The 21,020-nt window shown below is 47.2% G+C and overlaps 1 protein-coding gene across 8 annotated transcripts in view; it reads right to left on the minus strand.

Moving 5' to 3' along the window:
• The window catches only part of LOC119966431 (LIM zinc-binding domain-containing Nebulette-like), a 450,954-nt gene that overhangs the window by 122,227 nt on the left and 307,707 nt on the right, over positions 1 to 21,020 (minus strand). For 6 of the 8 annotated variants that reach the window (XM_038798077.1, XM_038798078.1, XM_038798082.1 and 3 more), the window contains exon 1: positions 6,088 to 6,191. The exons of the other annotated variants lie outside the window; for them this stretch is intronic. The gene's annotated coding sequence lies outside the window, so the exon portion shown is untranslated. Of the gene's footprint in view, positions 1 to 6,087; positions 6,192 to 21,020 lie in introns of those variants that run through there. 8 annotated transcript variants of the gene reach the window in all.

The following is a 21,020-nucleotide window of genomic DNA, read 5'->3' on the forward strand; positions in this document are numbered from 1 at the left end:
ACCCCTCCCATCTCCCTCAGTCCATCGACTCATTCCCTCTCCCTTAGTTCTTCACACCACCTACCCCCTAGCCTTCCACTCCTTCCCACTACCACAGCTCCGAGGGTCCAACAGGCATCTCCACAGGATATTGCCGACTCGCTGTGAGATAAGCTCCGGTGCCCCTCATTTTCTGACAAAGTCTGACTCTTGTCTTTAAGATTACAAGCCACTGTCTGGCCAGGTGAAGCCTGCATGTGTGCTGGCAATTAGTTCTCACGGACCCAAATATTGTGGCGGGTTGGGGGGGGGAGATTGCAGGAGATGGTGAACAGTTAGTGCTTACTCAATGCGCGTGCTGCCATACAAGGCAGGCTCACAGTGCTAAACCCGTGCCCTGTTACTTCTCGGTGAGGGTGTCACCATGTGACCACGTGTGACGTTTGTGTGTCATGGGTGTGCTGCCCCAGCCCTGACATGTGGCTCTGACATCTTGCCCCAGGTCTTCCACCGCGGACGCCACCCTTTCAGCACTGGCCTGAGTGCCCCGCATTGTCAGCACCATCTCCTGTGCCTGAAGGTGGCTGGTCTCCTCCTGCTGGACTGGAAAGTTGCTGTCACCCCTTCCTGTAGATTCTGCTTCTGCATCCACATACAGTGATATGAGCATCCGCTCCAGAAGAGCAGCAACTGTCTGGACGCCAGCCGTCCCCTGGGATCAGGCAGCCTTTTGACCATCCACTCCCTCGGTAGTCGCAGCCTCCACCTGATGTGCTGCAGCAGTGCGTGGTGCACAACCAAAGGGTGAACCAGGAGCCTGATCATTAACATCACCCAGAAGGTGATAGTCACTGCGATGGTGGATGTTGCAGGTGTCTTCCCCGTAGAGGTGCACCGGGATGTTCTGAGGGTCTGGATGGGGGGGGGGGGGGGGGGGGGGGGGGGGGGGGTCAGCGACCCCGGTCGGCCTGGTTTTGTCTGATGGTGACCCTGCAAGACAAAAAACATAGGGCGCAATTCTCCCAAAGGGAGACAAACAGCCGACGCCGGAGTGAAACCCGGAGTGTTTCACTACGGCGTCGGAGGTCGCTCCTCACCCCCTATTATCCCCCACCCCTCCCCCCCCGGGGGGCTAGGAGCTGCGGAGCATGAATCCAGAGAGCCTGGCCTTGACGCTTGCGTAAAAGCGGCGCGCCGGGAATGACGCGGCCGGCGGCGCCGAAGTGACGTCAGCCGCACATGCGCAGGTTGGCCGGTGCCAACCCGCGCATGCGCAGTTGCCGTCTTCACCTCCGCTGCCCCGCAAGACATGGCGGCTTGATCTTGCGGGGCGGTGGAGGGAAAAGAGTGCGTCTTTTAGAGACGCCAGCCCGACGATCGGTGGGCACCGATCGCCGGCCAGACTTCTGCTGAGCATGCCCGTGGTGCTCGATCCTCCCTCCGCCCCCCACAGGCCCCACACTTACCGGTTGCACGCTGTTCACGCCGGCATCGACCAGGTGTGGTAGGCGGCGATTCTCCAAGCGGCCTGTCACAAAACGCGACATGCCATTTTGTGGGGGTGGGAGAATCGAGGGGGGTGCCAGGGCGGCGTGGCGTGATTCGCCCGGCCCTCTCGCGATTCTCCCACCCGGCGTGGGGTGCAGAGAATCGCGCCCATAGGGTAAGATTTTGTGAATGATCGGTCTGTGAGAGAGGAGTGACTCACTTGCTATGGGGACATCTGCGTGGCATTGAACTCTCACTTGCTTCACACATGCAGAACTCAATTGCAGCTAGTTCCCTCTCCTTGAACTCCCCCGCGAGTTGCAGGGCCCACAGTGGTTTGCACTGTTGCTTCACAGCGTCAGGGACCCGGGTTAAATTCCTGGCTTGGTTCACTGTGTGTGTCTGTATGGGTTTCCTCCGGGTGTTCCAGTTTCCTCCCACAAGTCCCAAAAGACGTGCTTGTTAGGTTAATTGGACATTCTGAATTCTCCCTCTGTGTACCCGGACAGGCGCTGCAATGTGGTGACTAGGGGATTTTCACAGTAACTTCATTGTAGTGTTAATGTAAGCCTACTTGTGGCACTAATAAAGATTATTATTATCTTTGGGGGTTTGGACCCGAATTTTGGCGATGCCTCCTCCTGCCTTCTGGCACTCCCTGTGATTATAGCCCACTTTACCCTTGGGGGGCACAAAAAGGCATGGTGAGATGCTGGGACACAAGTTTTATGGGGGGGTTTGTAGCTGGTGAAATGTGTGCGCAAGGCTCCTGGCCAAAGAGGACAACAGATGTGTTGGGATTTTGTGGCGGTTGCGCTGTAAGGGAGTTGCAGGCAGATGGGATGTTTTTGGCCTCCAGGGGATTGGGGCAGATGTGAGGAGTGAGAGATGGGAGTGATGCAGGGGCACAAAGATGGTTACTGACCCGAGCTAATCGAAGCAGGGCACTCATTGTCTTGCGGCATTGCGTGATGCTCATCTTGGTGAGGCTGACATCACTCTCAGCCTCTGCCACCCCATCCCAGGCATTCTTCAATATGGCGGGCTTGAGTCTCCACTCCATTCTAGGGAAAAGGGTATCCCTATTCCCCTCAATGGCATCCAACATTCGGTCAATCTCTGACTCCAGGAACCTTGGTTGCAGGCCTTTGTGCAGCTATCTTCTTGTCTGGAATGACAGTCTGTGCTGAGTGGAATGCTTAAAAATGCTCCAGCTTGTTAGGTTCTGAATGCGATTCCCGGCCCCAGCGAATTAGACACCAACGGGGCTGGGACTCGGGAGGGCAGCATGTGGGCTGCCCGCTGACCCATTTGCATGACATGAATTTCTCCTGGCTGGTGCTCCCAGCAGGAACGTACAGTTTCCACGATTCTATAACAGCGGCAGCACTTTAGTCTCCAGAATGGAGAATCTAGCCCTTGATCTCCTTTCTGCAGGCTATGTAGGGAGCTTGCTCCTTCCAGCTGAATCTTGGTGCCCATCTCCTCTATCGAGAGGCATGTGGCTGCGAGGAAGGCAGCTGCTGCAGTACTGCTGGTGGTGGTGTGGTTTCTGATCTTGCCCTTCAACATAAGTGCAAGCTGGCGCTCCATGAGCTGCTCCCATGCTGTGCAAAAAGACCGTGAAATGTTAGACCTATCAAGGAGTGATAGCACTTCTGAGAGAAAAAGTGCTTTAAACTGCTGTCTCTCAATGGCCATGCTTGGAGCTCTTCAGTGGAAGTGATTAAAGCCTTCACAGCTTGTCAGTTGCACACAAGAAGCTCTTCACACTGTGTATTTATCCTTAAAATCTCCTGGTCCAAGCTATTCTCTGGATTCTACAAAGACCATACGACTACTCTGTAAGTTGCCTTTTTATTCCCACTGCGTCACAATCAATGTGCTGAGCTCTCCACTTCTTGCTATCGGCAGCGAGAATTGCGATTAGGTGGAGAATAACGCACAAGTAAAAAATCGCAATTTGCGCCTGCCGCCAATTCCGACGCCATAATCCGATCCCCCGCAGGTGGCGTTGTTGAAGTTTACACCCTACACCGGCGGACTATTGCAAAATCATCATTTGCATAGATTTAAAACTCATTAGCAGGTTGGACACTTCCTGTTTCACCGCTCTGGAATGCTCCACCCCTCCCTATCGGTCATCTCATGGGCGTGAATTGGTGTAAGTATTTACAAACGGGGACTGGAAGCTATGGCTGCTGAGGGGGAGCAAGAGGCTAAAAAACTCTCAAACATGGTCAGGTTTGCTGGGTGATAGCTGCCTGCGCCAGGGGAGTAGCGGAGAACGAGTTGGTGCCAGGTCCGTGGACTCGGGGTCTCCCCCCTCAGATCAGGGTGGCCTGGCTCAGATAGTCATTGCTGCAGTATGTGATTTGAAAAATCCTTCAGGTGCTACTTCCAAGCTCCTGGCTGTTCACACAGCTGACTGCTCATTGTGTCCTGTAAATGCTCAGAGAGCTTCTGGTGATGTGAAAGCCTACCCAGGCTGCCTCTCTGGAAACCCTCATACCCCAGCAGTGTCATCAAGGGGATGGGCGTGGCCAAACTCAATCACTGCCCTACAAGGTGCTCATGATGTGGAGATGCCGGCGTTGGACTGGGGTGAGCACAGTAAGAAGTCTTACAACACCAGGTTAAAGTCCAACAGGTTTGTTTCAAACACGAGCTTTCGGAGCACGGCTCCTTCTTCACGAGTAGTCGTATGGTCTTTGTAGAATCCAGAGAATAGCTTGGACCAGGAGATTTTAAGGATAAATACACAGTGTGAAGAGCTTCTTGTACAAGGTGCTGGCACTCCTGAGAAACACAGCCACACTGCAGAGGGAGCAGGGGATTAGCAGAGCTCACCCCAACCAAAGGACACCTGCACCATGGGCTTTGGAACCCTCTCTGGCAAACTGCTCCTCTCATGGCAGCAGCCTCACCAGTGACACCCATCCCTCAGGTTCATAGGCTTTCTCATCCTGGTGAGGCTGGCACCACTGACTGCCTCTACCTCCTCCCAGGCGCTGTTCAGGACGGTGGGCTTGAGTCTGCGCCACCCTGGAGACAGAGTTGTCCGTCCTCTCCTCAATGGCATCAAGCAGTGAGTCCAATTCAGATTCCCGAAATCGGGGGACAGGTCTTCTCTGAACCGTCTTCATAGCTGCAAAGAGTTTGTGGTGAGTGAAGTGCATAAAAACAGCTCCAGCCTCAGTGCCAATTCCAGTTACACCACCCGCTGGGCTGGGAATTGCTTCCAATTTACCCCAGCAGAGTGCTGGCCAATTTATATGTCATGAATTGCGGAACGAATAGCGCCCCCAATGGAAACGCAAATCGCACGCTATTGAGTTCCGACGGGCACACTTAGGGCTGGGTTCTCTGATTTTGAGGCTATGGCCGGAGTAAGTATCCGGTTTAACGATGAAAAAATCCAGCACTGAACCTCCGACCAGTGAGGGGCGAGCAGTTGCGTCACATAAAAAGCACGACCTTCCCGATATAAATGCCTGGAGAATTGCCAGGTCCGTGGCCACACATACGCATGGCGATGACCTGCAGTGGCCGTGCCGTGCCCCCTTGGACCCCCCCCCCCCCCCCCCCCCCCCCGACTGTGGTGACACTGAACACAGTCCACTGCCACCACACCGGGTTCACAGAAACCGTCGGGAACTCGGCCCTTGGGGGAATGGCATTCAGGTAATGTCCTGAGGCTGACCCAATGGCGTGTGGCGTACTCCTCAATGATGTTGTTTTGGAGGGGGCGGAGCATCTGAAAACAGACTCCGCCCCCGATTTGGTCGTAAACAGGGATTCTCTGCCTAATTGCCGATTACAATATCAGCGTCGGGCAACGGAGAATCCCGCCCTCAGTCTTCCGAACGGAGAATACAGACCAATATACACCTGCCCCTAACAGCACACGCAAGAACACAAAATCATAAGTTGTTGCTTTGAACCCAAGTGCACTCCAGTGCACCACCACATGTTGAATCACATTAATAGCCAATATTCTGTTGAAGCATATTAACCCAAATTGTCATGACATGTCTTTTTTCCTTAAATATGCTGCCTGTCCCACCCAGTGTTTCCAGTGTTTTATGTTTCTATTCTATTTTTACTTTATCAAGCTGCTGCCTCCAAAGTAGCTTATACAAAAATCCTGCACATATATTATTCTTAATGACCAGATTTGGTGAAAAATGTGATTTTAGTTAAAACGTATGCTGGTATATACCTTTTTGAGTTTCAGGTACCAGAATTAGGAAAGCTAATAGTTTTAATATTTAGAAAATATCAACTGTGATAGTTATTGCAGATTACGGTTTGTACATCCAGAGATCAGGCCAGGCTTTCACTGTTAATATAATAAACTTTGGTTTAAACAATATTAAAAATGTAACCATTTTGTATATTTTTAAACAAGATTTTTGCTGTTTTTTTAAAATGGAAACAGTATGAAAACACTCGCTTTACTTACTTAGGAAACAGTATGAAAACACTCGCTTTACTTACTCAGGTTCCCACACTTTGGGAAATCAATTGACTTGGTGCTTTAAATCTGACAAATTACGTAGTGATCACAAAACAAAGTGAATGATTGACAAAAGAATCTTTTCAATTCAAAGGACTTACTTGGCTAGTAATTTGGAGACCTCTTTTGCATGCTCAATGTCTGGTCTACCAATGATGGATGTTTTCACAGATGCTGCTGCTTTTGCTTGGTTTTTATATGCAACCTGCAAAAGACATATGAAGTTCAATTAATAAAGCATCTTAGCTGTAAATGTGTGCATCTGTCAAGTTAGAATCTCTTAATTTGTCCACCACCAGAAATCAATGGTGACATTTAGTCATCTCAGCAATAATCAGTTTACCCACAAACAGAAAGTGCACTATTACCTGGGATTAGATTTCTCTGACTCTACAGTTCCGGTAAAATAAATGGACATGAATGATTGCTTGGCAGTAAACTAATTTTGTAGCAATGATGAATAATTTCCACAAAGCATAGGTGCTTCAATGTGAACATCTATCATAATACACTGCCCAATCTAATTTCCATGTTGAAAAAAAATTGGCCCAAGGATGCATTGCAGCTTGTGACCACATGACACTTCACACAATCAGCCATTTTCCTAGTCTGCTACATAAAGCTGTTCAGCAGTGGCATTCTTTTCTGAAGGTTTTCATTTTACTGTGCTGACATATCATCACAAGTCGAGAAGAATGAGGCCAAGACCTTGATGCCAAGTCTACCATGAGTTCATGACCTTAACAGTCAAGTAATGAAATTGCAATATTTTAATAATTATAATAACAATAATAGCTTATTGTCACAAGTAGGCTTCAATGAAGTTACTGTGAAAAGCCCCTAGTCGCCACATTCCGGCGTCTGTTCGGGGAGGCTGGTACGGGAATTAAACCCGCACTGCTGGCATTGTTCTGCATTTCAAGCCAGCTGCTAAACCAGCCCCACAATTCAGGTAACGTCCCGAAGCCCAATTACACAAATGACTAACAACTGAAGTCTATTATCTTATTACACTGGGGCTACACTGCCTCATTTTCTTTTAGCTACTTTTGGCTATATTACTACAACTAATGAACCAAACAATTATAGTTAATTGATTTTATTTTGAATCAGTAATAATAATTTGGTCAATAAATTTTAGAAATCGAATGTGAAAGTCGTATTGCTACCAGTTTACCACACCTGTTTCCCCAAGTAGAAACATTCCAGATTAAATCACGGACTTCACAAAATAAAACCTCGATGAGTGGGAAAAGAAATCAGAGTGCGAAATAACCTCATATGCAGTCAGGTTTTGCTTTTTAAACAGCATGCCAATTTGCTAGCAGCACTCTCAATTCTAGTTCACAACGTTGGAGATTCAAAGCCTTATTATGCATACAGCCACGGTTGGTATTTCAATCCAGTACTGTGAGAACGCTGCACTGTCAAAGATAAGGGCCGGAATTCTCCAGCCGCTCTCTAGTCCCACCGGCAGCACACAGCTGCCCAGGGGTTTCCGGGTGGCGTCGGCTGGCTTCAGTGGCAATTCCCATTGACAGTGGCAGGAGCAGAGAATTCCACAGTCAGCAAACAACGTGCCGCCTCCCGCTGCCGGGAAACACTTTGAAATGGAATGGTAAACTTTGCACCATCTACCTGCTCACGTCAATCTAAGAAATGTCATGGAATCTTTCAAAAAGCAGCAGAGAATTTCCCTGATCTCCTGGCCACCATTTCTTTCAATGCTACCAACAATAAATGATATGGGCATTTATTAATTTGGTGCTTATGGTATCTTGCAGTAAACATCATGCCATGTTTATTTTTAGAACAGTGATTACACTTCAAAAGCAATATAAGGATTGTAAAATGTTTCGGGTTTCCTGCAGACATGGTGATATGCTACGTAAAAGCAAGTCCTTTTTTCCTGCTTATTTTTTAATGAATTAATAAATACAAAGCAAAACACAGAATAAGCATTAAAAATGACAAACTGATCTGTCCAATAAGCTTAATTGGAATAGTGTTACATGTACTGGCATCACCCTTTATCAGCAACATAAGCCCATTTTAAGAGCTTCACACAATCCATAATTTATGCTTCTTCTCACTAGAAAGGCTGATAACTCTGCTGACGTCAATTGTACAAATTGCTAAGTGGTGAATGAGAAATTCACACCATATATATATATATATATATATATATATTACTGTCACATTTTAGAATTTGTGGCCATTTTAATGACCAGAAATAATCTAGGTAGAAGAGATACTTTTATGTTGTAGCTGAAAAGCACAGTGTATTGCAGCAAGTTTACCAAGAAAAAAAGTTGCATAAGATGCTAAAAAAGTAACTTTGATGGTACTTCTTTATAGATTGTCAATGATTAGCAATTCAATAGTTTGTCATTATAATTGATTTTTAAAAATCTTCACCTGATCTCTTTCTGAATGCCAGAATTCAAGAGAATAAAGAATATCAGATAACTAAATAAAATAGGTAAGGTAGCAGTAGTCCCGGCTCCTGGTGTCAGCTGCCGGCAATGGACAGCTGCCAGCCTCTGATTAGCCCCCAGCTCTCACTAGGTGGGAATTCTGCCTAAATCATGGGGAAGGTCTGATGCCAGACACATAATTCAGGCCCACCTCCCCCATGGATGGGACACTGGACCCTCATTTGGAAAATTAAGCTCTGCTCATTAGTGAAAAGCACAGTTAGGGGTATTAATCAATATTCCATAACATGTCATGGCTTAGGGAAACATGGTACTGTTCATATTTTACTGGCCCCCAGGTGGTGAGCTGGGGGAGGGGCTGCATAGGGATGGCTCCCTGGCACGCACCCGTTACCGGGAAATTCTACCAGCAGCCACCCGGAAGGACTCAGGATCTGCATATGGTCCCATGTCAGGACTTAACTTTTCCGAGAAACTACCCACCCTTGTTGCAGTTTGTGCAATGCTTGATGACATATTACACACAAACATTTGAATTAGGAGTTAGGTTTTGGGCATTTCGCCCCTCAAGCCTGCTCCTCCATTCAATAAGATCATGGATGATCTGACTGTAACCTCAACTCCACATTCAGCCTACACCTGACAACCTTTGACTTCCTTATCAGTCGACTTCTGCCTAAAAAAATATTCAATGACTCTGCCTCCGCCACTCTCTGGTGAAGAGAGTTCCAAAGATTCATGACCCTCAAAGAAATGTCTTTACATCTCAGTCTTAAATGGGATACCCCCTTATGTTCAAACTGTGTCCCCTAGTTTTAGTCTCTCAGAGGTTGGCTCTAGAACATGCTGCTTTAAGAAACTGTCCCAAAAACATTACAAATTCATCATCTAGGCTACCTTTGCAAATCTGATTTGTCCAACCTATATGTAGACTAAAAACACCTATGATTATCACCAAATCTTTCTCACACGCCCCCATTATTTGGTCCTGTATACCTGTCCTACAGGGCAGTTACTGTTCAGGGGTCTATGAAACACTCATAAGTGACTCTTTCCCTTTACTTTTTCTCTCCTTACCTATTTCTTACCTTTACCATTACGCAAACTGGTCCAAGTTTTGATCTCCAGAACTGAGGCCAACATTCTCTGTGTTATCCTTCAATAAGAGAGCTATCCCTCCACCTTCTCCTAGCTTCCTGTATTTCCTATAAGTCATTTACCATTGAATATTTAGGTCCTAGTCCTTGTAATCCTGCAGCCATGTCTCTTTAATGGCTATCAGATCATACGTATTTATTTCTATTTGTGCTGTCAATTCATCTGTCTTGTTACAAATGCAGATACTGAATGTTACGCATTCAGATACAAATACTTTAGTGCCATCTTTTTAATATTTTTTAACTTTGAGCTTTATCTGCTGGTTCACTCTTAGGTTAGTCCCTTCCAACCACACATTTCCCTTACTCCAACCTTGCTCCCTTGCCTGGTCTTCTCTATTGAATTTATTACAACTTCCCAAACTTTATCCCTCATCCGCACTACTGAGTTTAAAGCCCACATAATTAATGCAGTATACACATCTGTCCTAATGTGGGACCAAATAAATTAATATTGACCAGCAGTTTGAGTTGTTCAAAAAATTTGTTTTTTTTAAAATGGAGAAAGATAATTTCCTGTCAGAAATTACAACTTAATTTTTCACAGGTACAGCAAATTACTATGCTGATATCAAAACATATTGGGCAGGATTCTCTGTTTGTGAGACTATGGGCTGGATTCTCCGTTTCAGCGGCTAAGTACCGACTCGAACGGAGAATTTGCGGGAAGTGCCCGACCTGCACCGGTCACGCCGAACAACATGGTGCCAGCCGTGCGCAGACCCAACCCGCCATCCACGGCCCCACAGGCCAGCGCCTGGCCACCCCCCCACCAGTCCCCCCAGTCCTCGCGGAAGCACCCCACCCCCGGCCAGCGACGCAAATCCCATTTTGGCGCTGGACACTGTCCACAGACACCACGCCGGGTTCCCAACCGCTGAGACCACACGTATCCCATGCCGTCGGGAACTCGGCCTATCGGGGCCATCGTGGTTGCAACGCGTTAATGGTGCGCGACGCGTTTACGGCATTTCCAAGGGGGCGGAACACGGCTGACCGACGTAAAACTGCCGCCGTTCCCGATTTGGACGTTGGAGTCGATTCTCCACCCGACCGCCGATTACGATATCGGCATCGGGCAAAGGAGAATCCCGTCCTATGTCCTTTCACTGGAGCTGAATCGCTTCTGGTTTGCACTGGGGCTAGGAGCAGCACCCAGAAGCAATTCACTGTCGTTTGCCATGCAAATTTATGCATGGTGGAGATCGAAAGGGATTCCATGGCTAATCACGCAGCCATTTTGAGCAGACGGCCCGATACCGAGGTCAGGCAGCAGGGCCCCTCTTCCGCACATCCTGCCCCCCCCCCCCCCCCATGACAAGCAGGGACATCATCCGCCTCCACAGCACAGGAATTGCTGGGTCAACGTCAACCCCCCAAACCACAGCACGCACAAGAGTGACCCAACCTGAACCCACCCCCTGCCACCGACAGCCCCACCTGAGAACCCTCCCAATAACAGAGAACCCACCCCATATGAAAGGAGCCCCCCCCCCCCCAATGTCGGAGAACCCCCTCTCATTTCGGTTATGGGGGATTCTATGATTGTATGAACCCCCCATAACGGAGCCTCCCCCATAAGGGAATACCACCCCCCCCATAACGGAGAACCACCGCCCCGCCGTAACGGAGAACCCCCATAACAGAGACCCCCCCCCATAACAGAGAATCCCCAACAGAAAACCCTCCATAACACATACCCCCTCATGACACAGCCACCCTCCTACAATATAGACCCCAATAACAAAGATCACCCCCCCCCCCGATAACAGAGTCCACCCGATAACAGAGATCCCCCAAAACATAGACCCCCCATTACAGAGACCCCCCATTACAGAGACCCCCCATAACAGAGCCCACCCCCCAATAAAGAGGCCCCTCTCAATGAAGAGACTCCATCCCCCCCATCAGTCACCCCTATCTCCAAGCTAAAGAGCAGTCCAGGCACAAACAGTGGAAAAAAATTGTTGCTTTTTCACTCACCTATCTCTCACACCTGGAGCCTAGACAGCAGCAGCTATAACTTCATAAAAGTGAACACCATACCAAAAGGCCATACCCCCCCCCCCCCCAAATCCCTTGATCCGCAAGGCTTCTAGTCACTTCAAAGAGAAATAGCTTTCAGTAGGCTGTTATTGACATCTTCCAGACAGCCTGATGGTGTATTTTCATTTCCCTTCACATTTGAATGGATCTCAAGTAGCCTACTGTGAAACTACCCGCACTGTTTATGAATATATAGTTATAATTGACAACTCAATGACCATATCAAAAGCAGTTAAGTGCCTTCTCTGAGGTAAAGAGAAAGCGAAAGCACTTAACTCCCAGATGTTTAAAATCATTGCTGTTAGTTTCACAGCAGACAAGGTCTGGTGGTGGTGGTGGGGGCTGCTGCCCTCTGATCAACTTTGGGGCACCTACATTAAACCTAGTCTCTTGACCCACTGTGAGGTCTACAGCGTCAGGCCACACTGGTAAATACTTGTATCGATCCATGCTCATGTGAATGACGGCCCAGAGAAACACGGAGGCAAGGAGAATCTGGTGTCCAGCCTGTTAATAGGATCCAAATGAGTCAATGCCAATGCCAGCAGGGGAGCAAAGCATCATTCAGGGCGCCAATCCCACTTTTTCCCCAATGCTCGATTCTCCACCGTATCAGGAACTCCGCTGGTGGCAGGTGGTGGAGAATCCAGTCCATTATTATATGTACAGACAGCATAAGAGGAAATCCCAAGTATGCTCATGTGGTAAGGTATAATATTGACCGTCTGCAATGCTGCCTCAGATCTGCGTCAATGGTATTCCAAGAAAACTCTAAATGAAAATCTTATAAAAGCTCAACAGTCCACTAATCTGTTTTAATCTTTATTAGTGTCACAAGTAGTCTTACATTAACACTGCAATGAAGTTATTGTGAAAATCCCCTAGTTGCCACTCTCTAGCGCCTGTTTGGGTTCACTGAGGGAGAATTTAGAATGTCCATTCACCTAACAAGCACGTCTTTCGGGATGTTGTCCTTCTTAGTCACAAATGTTTGCAGCCAATTTCCCCTCACTCTCAATTCCTCAAACCAAATAAACATGCTCACTAGAAATAAATGGTAAAGTTAAATAAGAACAAGTTTGAGTACTGTTCAAAAATAATTCCTTACATTGCTAACCAGCTTGGTGGTTTGCGTTGCCTTTTTGATGTCAGGTCTATCGATAATTTCCGTGTAACTGTGCATGCCTTGTGCATCTTTCTTGTATAATACCTATTCAAAAAAAAGAAAATGATTACCCATTTTATGTACACCAAAATCATGGAATCATAGAATTATTACAGCACAGGAGGCCATTCGGCCCATCGTGTTTGCACCAGCTCTCTGAATGAACAATTCATTATGTGTCATTCTCTTGCATCTCCCTGTAACCCTGCACATTCTTCTTCGTCAGCTAACAGTTTTAAATGCCTCAATTCAACCTGCCTCCACCATGTTCTCAGGCAGTGCAGTCTAGATCTTAACCACTTACTGTTTTTTCTCATATCTTTCTTTACTAATTAGCTCAAATCTGTGCTCTCTTGTTCTTGATCCTTTCATGAGGTGAAACAGTTTCTCCCCATCTACTCTATCCAGACCCCTTATGATTGTGAATACTTCCATCAAATCTCCTCTCCGTCTTTTCTTCTATAAGGAAAACAGTCCTAATTTCTCCAATCCACCTTCACAACCAAAATTCCTCCTCAATAGAGCCATTCTTGTTAATCTTTTCTGCATTCTCGCTAATGCTTCACATCTTTCCCAAAGTGCAGCATCCTGAACTAGATGCAATACTCCAGCTGTGGCCGAATGTCTCAGACAACATCAACAGAACCTCCATGCTCTTGCAATCTATTCCCTATTAATAAAGCCTAAGATGTTGTAGTTTATTAACCGTGCTCTCAGCCTGTCCTGTCACCTTGAATGATTTATGCATGTATGCACTCAGGTTCCTCTGCTCCTGCACCTCCTTTAGAGTTATACCTTTTTTTTTGTATCTTCCCTCCATGTTCTTCCTACCAAAATTAATTATTTCATATTTCTCTGCATTGATTTAATCTGCCACCTATCCACCCATTTCACCAACTTTGTCAATGCCCTTTTGTAGTTCTACATTATCCTCCTCACAATTCACAATGCTTCCAAGTTTCATATCATCCACAAATTTTGAAATTATGCCCTGTACACCAAGGTCTGGATCATTACTATATATCACAAAAAACAGGGTCCAAAATTAAACTCCACCACAAACTTTCCTCCGGTCCGAAAGACATCCATTAATCACTACTCTGTTTCCTGCCACTCAGCCAATTCCGTATCCATCTTGCTACTGTCCCTTTAATTCCATGAGCTGTAACTTTGCTCACAAGTCTGTTGCTCAATGCTGTATCAAATGCCTTTTGGAAATCCATGTACACCTTCATCTACCCTCTTTGTTACTTCTTCAAAGAACTACAGCAAGCTATTTAAACACAATTTTCACATAACAAATCCATGCTGCCCTTTCTTGATTAATCCACATTTGACTATGTGACTATTAATTTTGTCCTGAATCATTGTTTCTACAACTTTCCACATCACCAGCATTAAACTAACAAGCCTGCAGTTGCTGATCTTATCTTTCTAAACCTTTTTTGAAATAGAGTGTGATGTTTGGAATTCTCCAATCCTTTGGCACCACCCGAGTCTAAGGAAGATTAAAAAATTATGGCCAGTGCCTCCGCACACCATTTAGTATCTTTATGCAACTCATCTGACCCTGGTGCCTCAAAAACTTTAAGTACAGACAGTCTATTTGATACATCCTCATTTTCAATTTGAACCACTCTTGTGTCTGATTTACAACCTCTTACACCATAGCCTGGTTAGCATCTTCTTCCTTTTTAATGACAGGTGCAAAGTATTCATTCATTACCTCAGCTATGCCCTCTGCTTCCATGTGTAAATCCCCTTTTTTTATCTCCAATCAGCATTTCTTCTTTTACCACCCTTTCATTACACTTAAGCCTATCGAAGATTTAGGCCGGGATTTTCCGGTTGCGCCAGTAGCGGAGCATCATTGGGGGCGGGGTGGGAAAATGTGAATTGTAGACAAAAGTCAATTGACCTCTGTCCAAATTTTCCCGTCCTGCTCTCAACAATGACCGCCACTTGCGGGGGAGGAAAAGTCCACCCTTTTGGAATCACTTTCATGTTGGCTCTTTTCATATTCCCTCCTTGCTTCTCTTACTTGTTTTTTCACCTGCTCTCTGAACCTTCTCTCTTCAGCCTGGTTCTCTGTTGTATAATCTGACATCTGGAATCGACACAAAGCTGGATTCTTCCGCCCAGCCCACCGCAAGGTTCCCACAGCTAAGATGCGGGCAATGAAAAGTCCATTGACCTCGGGTGGGATTCTCCAGTCGCCGGGCGGGCACGGCCAGAGAATCCCGCCCATTGTTTTTCTTCTGCTTCATTTTGATCTCTTATATCATCGAGGGAGCTCTGGATTTGTTTGCCCTCCCTTTTTCTTTTGAAGGAATATCTTCACTGTGCCAGAAATACCTCTCCTTTAAGGTAGCCCACTCTTCAGCTACTATTTTTTTCTGCAAACCTTTGACTCCAATTTATTTGTCCCAGATCCATTCTTACCTCATTGAAGTTGGCTTCCCCCCATTTAATTATTCTTACTCTGGATTGTTCTTTTTCCTTTTTCATAGCCAACTGAACCTAATGATACTCTATTATTTTATCTTACAAAAGCTTAATGCGATTGGAACTTGAAAGGATGAAGTAGGACAGTACATATATTCTAATAAATAAAACTTGTCTATATTCCATAAATCTGAACACATATCGATAGTTACATAGAGGTGCTTCAAATTGTATCAGAGTTTTAGGTTCACATTTAAAAACATGGGCCGCGATTTAACCAAATGGGAACTATGTCCCATAGAGAGCGCGATTCGCCTCGTATTTCCCAACGCTCGCGGCACCGAGAAGCACAACGCTACCTAACCTGACTCTGGTTAGGTACGGGGTCTCAGTGAGGAACGCGCCACCGAGGCCGCATTTAGTCCCGTTTCCTGCACTGAGAAGTCCTGCTCTCCGAAACTCCCCAGCCTCAACTCACTGTACAGGGCTCCTCGCCGCCCCCCCCCCCCCCCCCTCACCCGTGCAGAGCACTCTTCGCATGATCACTGCCTTGCAAACAATGCCACCTTGGCAATGTCAGCCTGGGACCCTGGCAGTGCCACATGGACATCTCGGCAGTGCCAGGCTGGCACCCAGGTGGCACTGTCAGGGTGACAGGCTAGCAGTGCCAGGCTGTCCAGATGACACCAGTAGTGCCAGAGTACCACCCTGCCCAGAGGGCATGCACCTGGGGCCTCCAATCCCCTGGGAGACCCCCCCCCCCGAGTGCAGTTCCGTCTGGGGGTCGGGGACTGCGTTGGGAGCTCCAGAGATCGGACGCCATCGGGAAATGGCGCCCCGATCCCTCACTACACTGAAGAGTTCCGGTGAGTGGAGCTCCTCAGTGCAGAAAACAGGGCGATGTGTGGTCTTGACTGCGCGTTCCCCACTGAGGCCCCTTATCTAACCCGGGCATGTTAAATAGCGGGGTGTTTCACGACACTGCGAGCACCGGGGGGGGAGACACGCGACTAAACACGGTGGGCGGAGAATCCGTTTTGATTCCAATATCAGGAGCGGTGCCAGTTTTTGTATTCTCCACCCCCTGAAAAGCAGCATACTCCAGGAGTACGCCGCGCCGATTATCCATGGCCTCAGGCCATTGCGCCGTACCCGACCGGCCGAGTTCCCGATGGCGTAGGTTACATGTGCTCACACCGCCCGGGAACCTCGCATGGTGGCTGCGGACTCAGTCCGGCGCCGCCACTGTCAGGGGAGGGCCAATCCGCAGGCTGGGAGGGGGCTTCATTTTGGGCTGGGGGCACTGTGGGTGGGCGGTCCCGAGCGCACAAGCGGCCGAAGGGAGGCACTACTTTTGTGGTCCGGGTCCGCGGGCTGAGTCCGCCATGAAGCACGGCTCGGCCGTTGCAGGCCTCCACTGTGCACTGCGGCTACAGAACCGGAAATGCTCAGGGCCATATCGGCAGCTGGAGCTGCGAGCTCTACGCTGCCTCCCTGCTGGCCCCCAGTAAAACGGGGAATCGGTGGCCGTTTTGTGCCAGTTTTCCTGGCATTAAAGACCATCGTTTTCACGCCGGCATGGTGACTTAGTCTCCAAAACGGAGAATCCAATCCCAGTTCTCCTGCCAAAATAATACCTGAACACATATATGAACAAAATGCAGATATTCACTTACGTCACTTTGATGTTTATTGACTTCCATCGCATATTTAACATCTGGCAGTTCTTTCATGATGCAATAATTTGATTTTCCTTTCTCCGCATCATATTTTTGCTTGTATTGTTTCTAAGAAAATAAGAAAAATAGGCACCTCAATTGAGTCCAGACAGGGATAAAATCCTTAAAATGCTTTTCCTTTTTTCCCATTTTGGATTGCATGCACTTTAAATCACATTCAGAATGTAGCAGAGTTGAAAGATTTCTTTTTGCAATGGAGTAAAATAACGAACAAAATTGAATTTCAAAATGATACAATTATACTGTAACTTAAGACAGGTTCAATATTGGACAGCCTCCAAAATCCCGTACTGAATGCGCAATTAAACTGCATCAGTTCTTTCTCATGCAGGAGGCGCACAAACTCTATGCTGCCTGTGGATTTACAAGATAATTGCCGATGCTAAATGCACTGCTGAGTGGCTGCATATCTCAGCAGGAGGATAATGACATGCAAGGTTAGCACCATTAAAAGTAAGTCTGCAAGGCATAAAACAGCCTTGCACCTTAAGAGTGCCAGGAAGCCCTCCAGACAAACCCTGAAGACAATGGGAACAGATAGCTGTCATGGTTAATGCAAAGTAGGACAAAGTGGAGCATAACTGGTGGCAGCAGGAAGTTACAAGTGGGGGAGAGACATGGAATCATATCTTAGCTCTATGGTGGTCAACATCACTGAAGAAATGGCAGGGCTGAATCAAAGATCATGGTATCCTCATAACTACTAATCCTCATTCTCACACACCCTTTCTCCCTCATCCCTCAATCTCTTTTGTTTAAAAGCTGCAGATGGTAAGCATGCACCTTTTGTTTCCCATTCCACTCCCTATCAGATACCCACGAACTGACACCTGGCAGGGAAATGGTGAAAACGCGAGGGATGGAAATCCGATTGACAAACAGCACGAGGATAGAATTCCACTGCCAGCAAACGGCGCACGCCAGGAAACATGCGGCTGGGGGAGTGGAGAATCCAGCCCCAAATCTGCATTTCAGTCTGTGAATGGCGGCAGATTTTAGTCAGCACCTCCATGTCTTGATGCATGTGCCTCATTCACTTGGTCCAATCTTTCAATCCCATTCTTTATTTCTATTGCTGTGCCTGGCTTTACATGGATTTCACCATGCTAACTGTTTCTGAACTCGCGGTTTCAAATCTTTTGATTTTAATGTCCTGATGCATTAAGGCAATCCATAGTCGCTTGCCCTGCTCACTCAAGACTTTATCTTGCACTTCCAGCAACTTGCAGAGAAAATTATCATGGACATTAAATGGGCAAATGCAAGACTAACAACGGTCTCTATAACAGCATCTAATCAAAATAAACTCATGCTGCACATTGTTACGATACATCAAAGGATATTTGAATTTCCAGTAAATGACTGGAAGGATCACACAAGATTTCAAGCTCTAAGACTTTTGCCATAATAAATAAAATAAAAACATTGTCCAAATAATATTCAGTAGGAAACTTGTACTCTAAACTACAAAAAAGATCCAACATTTATTTTTTTTAAAAACAATTTTATTGAGTTTGCAAAACTTTAATAAAAATATTTTTTTTAAAAACAGTTTTATTGAGTATTTTAGGCATATAGAAAAAGTGACATTGTACAGTACAAAAAAAAGTCAAGACACAAATTAAACATAGTGCAAGCCACGGCTCTGTTCACACAAGGACCTGCCTCAATATCCCCCTACTCTATTCTATTCTCCCCTGGTCCCCCCCCTCACCCCCCCCCCCCCCCCCCTCACCCCCCCCCCCCCCCCCCCCCGCCCCTGCTGACGCTTACTCCTCTGCGAAGAAGTCAGTAAATGGCTGCCATCTTCGGGCAAACCCTAATAGCGAACCTCTCAAGGCGAACTTGACTTTCTCTAGGCCAAGAAAGCTCGCCATGTCCAATAGCCATACCTCAGCACTCGGGGGCTTTGAGTCCCTCCATGCTAACAGTATTCGTCGCCGGGCTACCAGGGAAGCAAAGGCCGGAATGTCGGCCTCTCTCTCTTCCTGGACTCCTGGGTCCTCTGAAACCCCAAAGATTGCCACCTCAGGGTTCATTACCACCCCAGTTTTCAATACCCGGGACATGACATCTGCGAATCCCTGCCAATACCCCCTGAATTTAGGGCACGACCAGAACATGTGTACATGGTTAGCCGGCCCTCCAGCCCGAAGAATTTACTCATCCGGGCCACCGTCATGTGGCCCGGTGCATGACCTTAAACTGGATCAGGCTGAGCCTGGCGCATGTTGCGGTCGTGTTTACTCTGCTCAGGGCTTCTGCCCAGATACCGTCCCCCATCCCCCCCCCCCCCCCCGAGCTCCTCTTCCCACTTAAGCTTCAGGTCGTCGGTCTGTGTATTCTCAGCTCCCATTAGTACCTTGTAGACGTCTGAGACTTTACCCTCTCCCACCTAGAACATAGAACATAGAACATAGAACGATACAGCGCAGTACAGGCCCTTCGGCCCTCGATGTTGCACCGACATGGAGAAAAAAAAACTAAAGGCCATCTAACCTACACTATGCCCTTATCATCCATATGCTTATCCAATAAATTTTTAAATGCCCTCAATGTTGGCGAGTTCACTACTGTTGCAGGTAGGGCATTCCACGGCCTCACCACTCTTTGCGTAAAAAACCCACCTCTGACCTCTGTCCTATATCTATTACCCCTCAATTTAAGGCTATGTCCCCTCGTGCTAGCCACCTCCATCCGCGGGAGAAGCCTCTCGCTGTCCACCCTATCTAACCCTCTGATCATTTTGTATGCCTCTATTAAGTCACCTCTTAACCTTCTTCTCTCTAACGAAAACAACCTCAAGTCCATCAGCCTTTCCTCATAAGATTTTCCCTCCATACCAGGCAACATCCTGGTAAATCTCCTCTGCACCCGTTCCAAAGCTTCCACGTCCTTCCTATAATGAGGCGACCAGAACTGTACGCAATACTCCAAATGCGGCCGTACCAGAGTTTGGTACAGCTGCATCATGACCTCATGGCTCCGGAACTCAATCCCTCTACCAATAAAGGCCAACACACCATAGGCCTTCTTCACAACCCTATCAACCTGGGTGGCAACTTTCAGGGATCTATGTACATGGACACCGAGATCCCTCTGCTCATCCACACTACCAAGAATTTTACCATTAGCCAAATATTCCGCATTCCTGTTATTCTTTCCAAAGTGAATCACCTCACACTTCTCCACATTAAACTCCATTTGCCACCTCTCAGCCCAGCTCTGCAGCTTATCTATGTCCCTCTGTAACCTGCAACATCCTTCCGCACTGTCTACAACTCCACCGACTTTAGTGTCGTCTGCAAATTTACTCACCCATCCTTCTGCGCCCTCCTCTAGGTCATTTATAAAAATGACAAACAGCAACGGCCCCAGAACAGATCCTTGTGGTACGCCACTCGTAACTGAACTCCATTCTGAACATTTCCCATCAACTACCACTCTCTGTCTTCTTTCAACTAGCCAATTTCTGATCCACATCTCTAAATCACCCTCAATCCCCAGCCTCCGTATTTTCTGCAATAGCCGACCGTGGGGAACCTTATCAAACGCTTTACTGAAATCCATATACACCACATCAACTGCTCTACCCTCGTCTACCTGTTCAGTCACCTTCTCAAAGAACTCGATAAGGTTTGTGAGGCATGACCTACCCTTCACAAAACCATGCTGACTATCCCTAATCATATTATTCCTATCTAGATGATTATAAATCGTATCTTTTATAATCCTCTCCAAGACTTTACCCACCACAGACGTGAGGCTCACCGGCCTATAGTTACCGGGGTTATCTCTACTCCCCTTCTTGAACAAAGGGACCACATTTGCTATCCTCCAGTCCTCTGGCACTATTCCTGTAGCCAATGATGACCTAAAAATCAAAGCCAAAGGCTCAGCAATCTCTTCCCTGGCTTCCCAGAGAATCCTAGGATAAATCCCATCCGGCCCCGGGGACTTATCTATTTTCACCTTGTCCAGAATTGCCAACACTTCTTCCCTACGCACCTCAATGCCATCTATTCTAATAGCCTGGGTCTCAGC

This window comes from Scyliorhinus canicula, chromosome 5 (genome assembly GCF_902713615.1).
Source record: "Scyliorhinus canicula chromosome 5, sScyCan1.1, whole genome shotgun sequence".
NCBI classification, from domain to species: domain Eukaryota; kingdom Metazoa; phylum Chordata; class Chondrichthyes; order Carcharhiniformes; family Scyliorhinidae; genus Scyliorhinus; species Scyliorhinus canicula.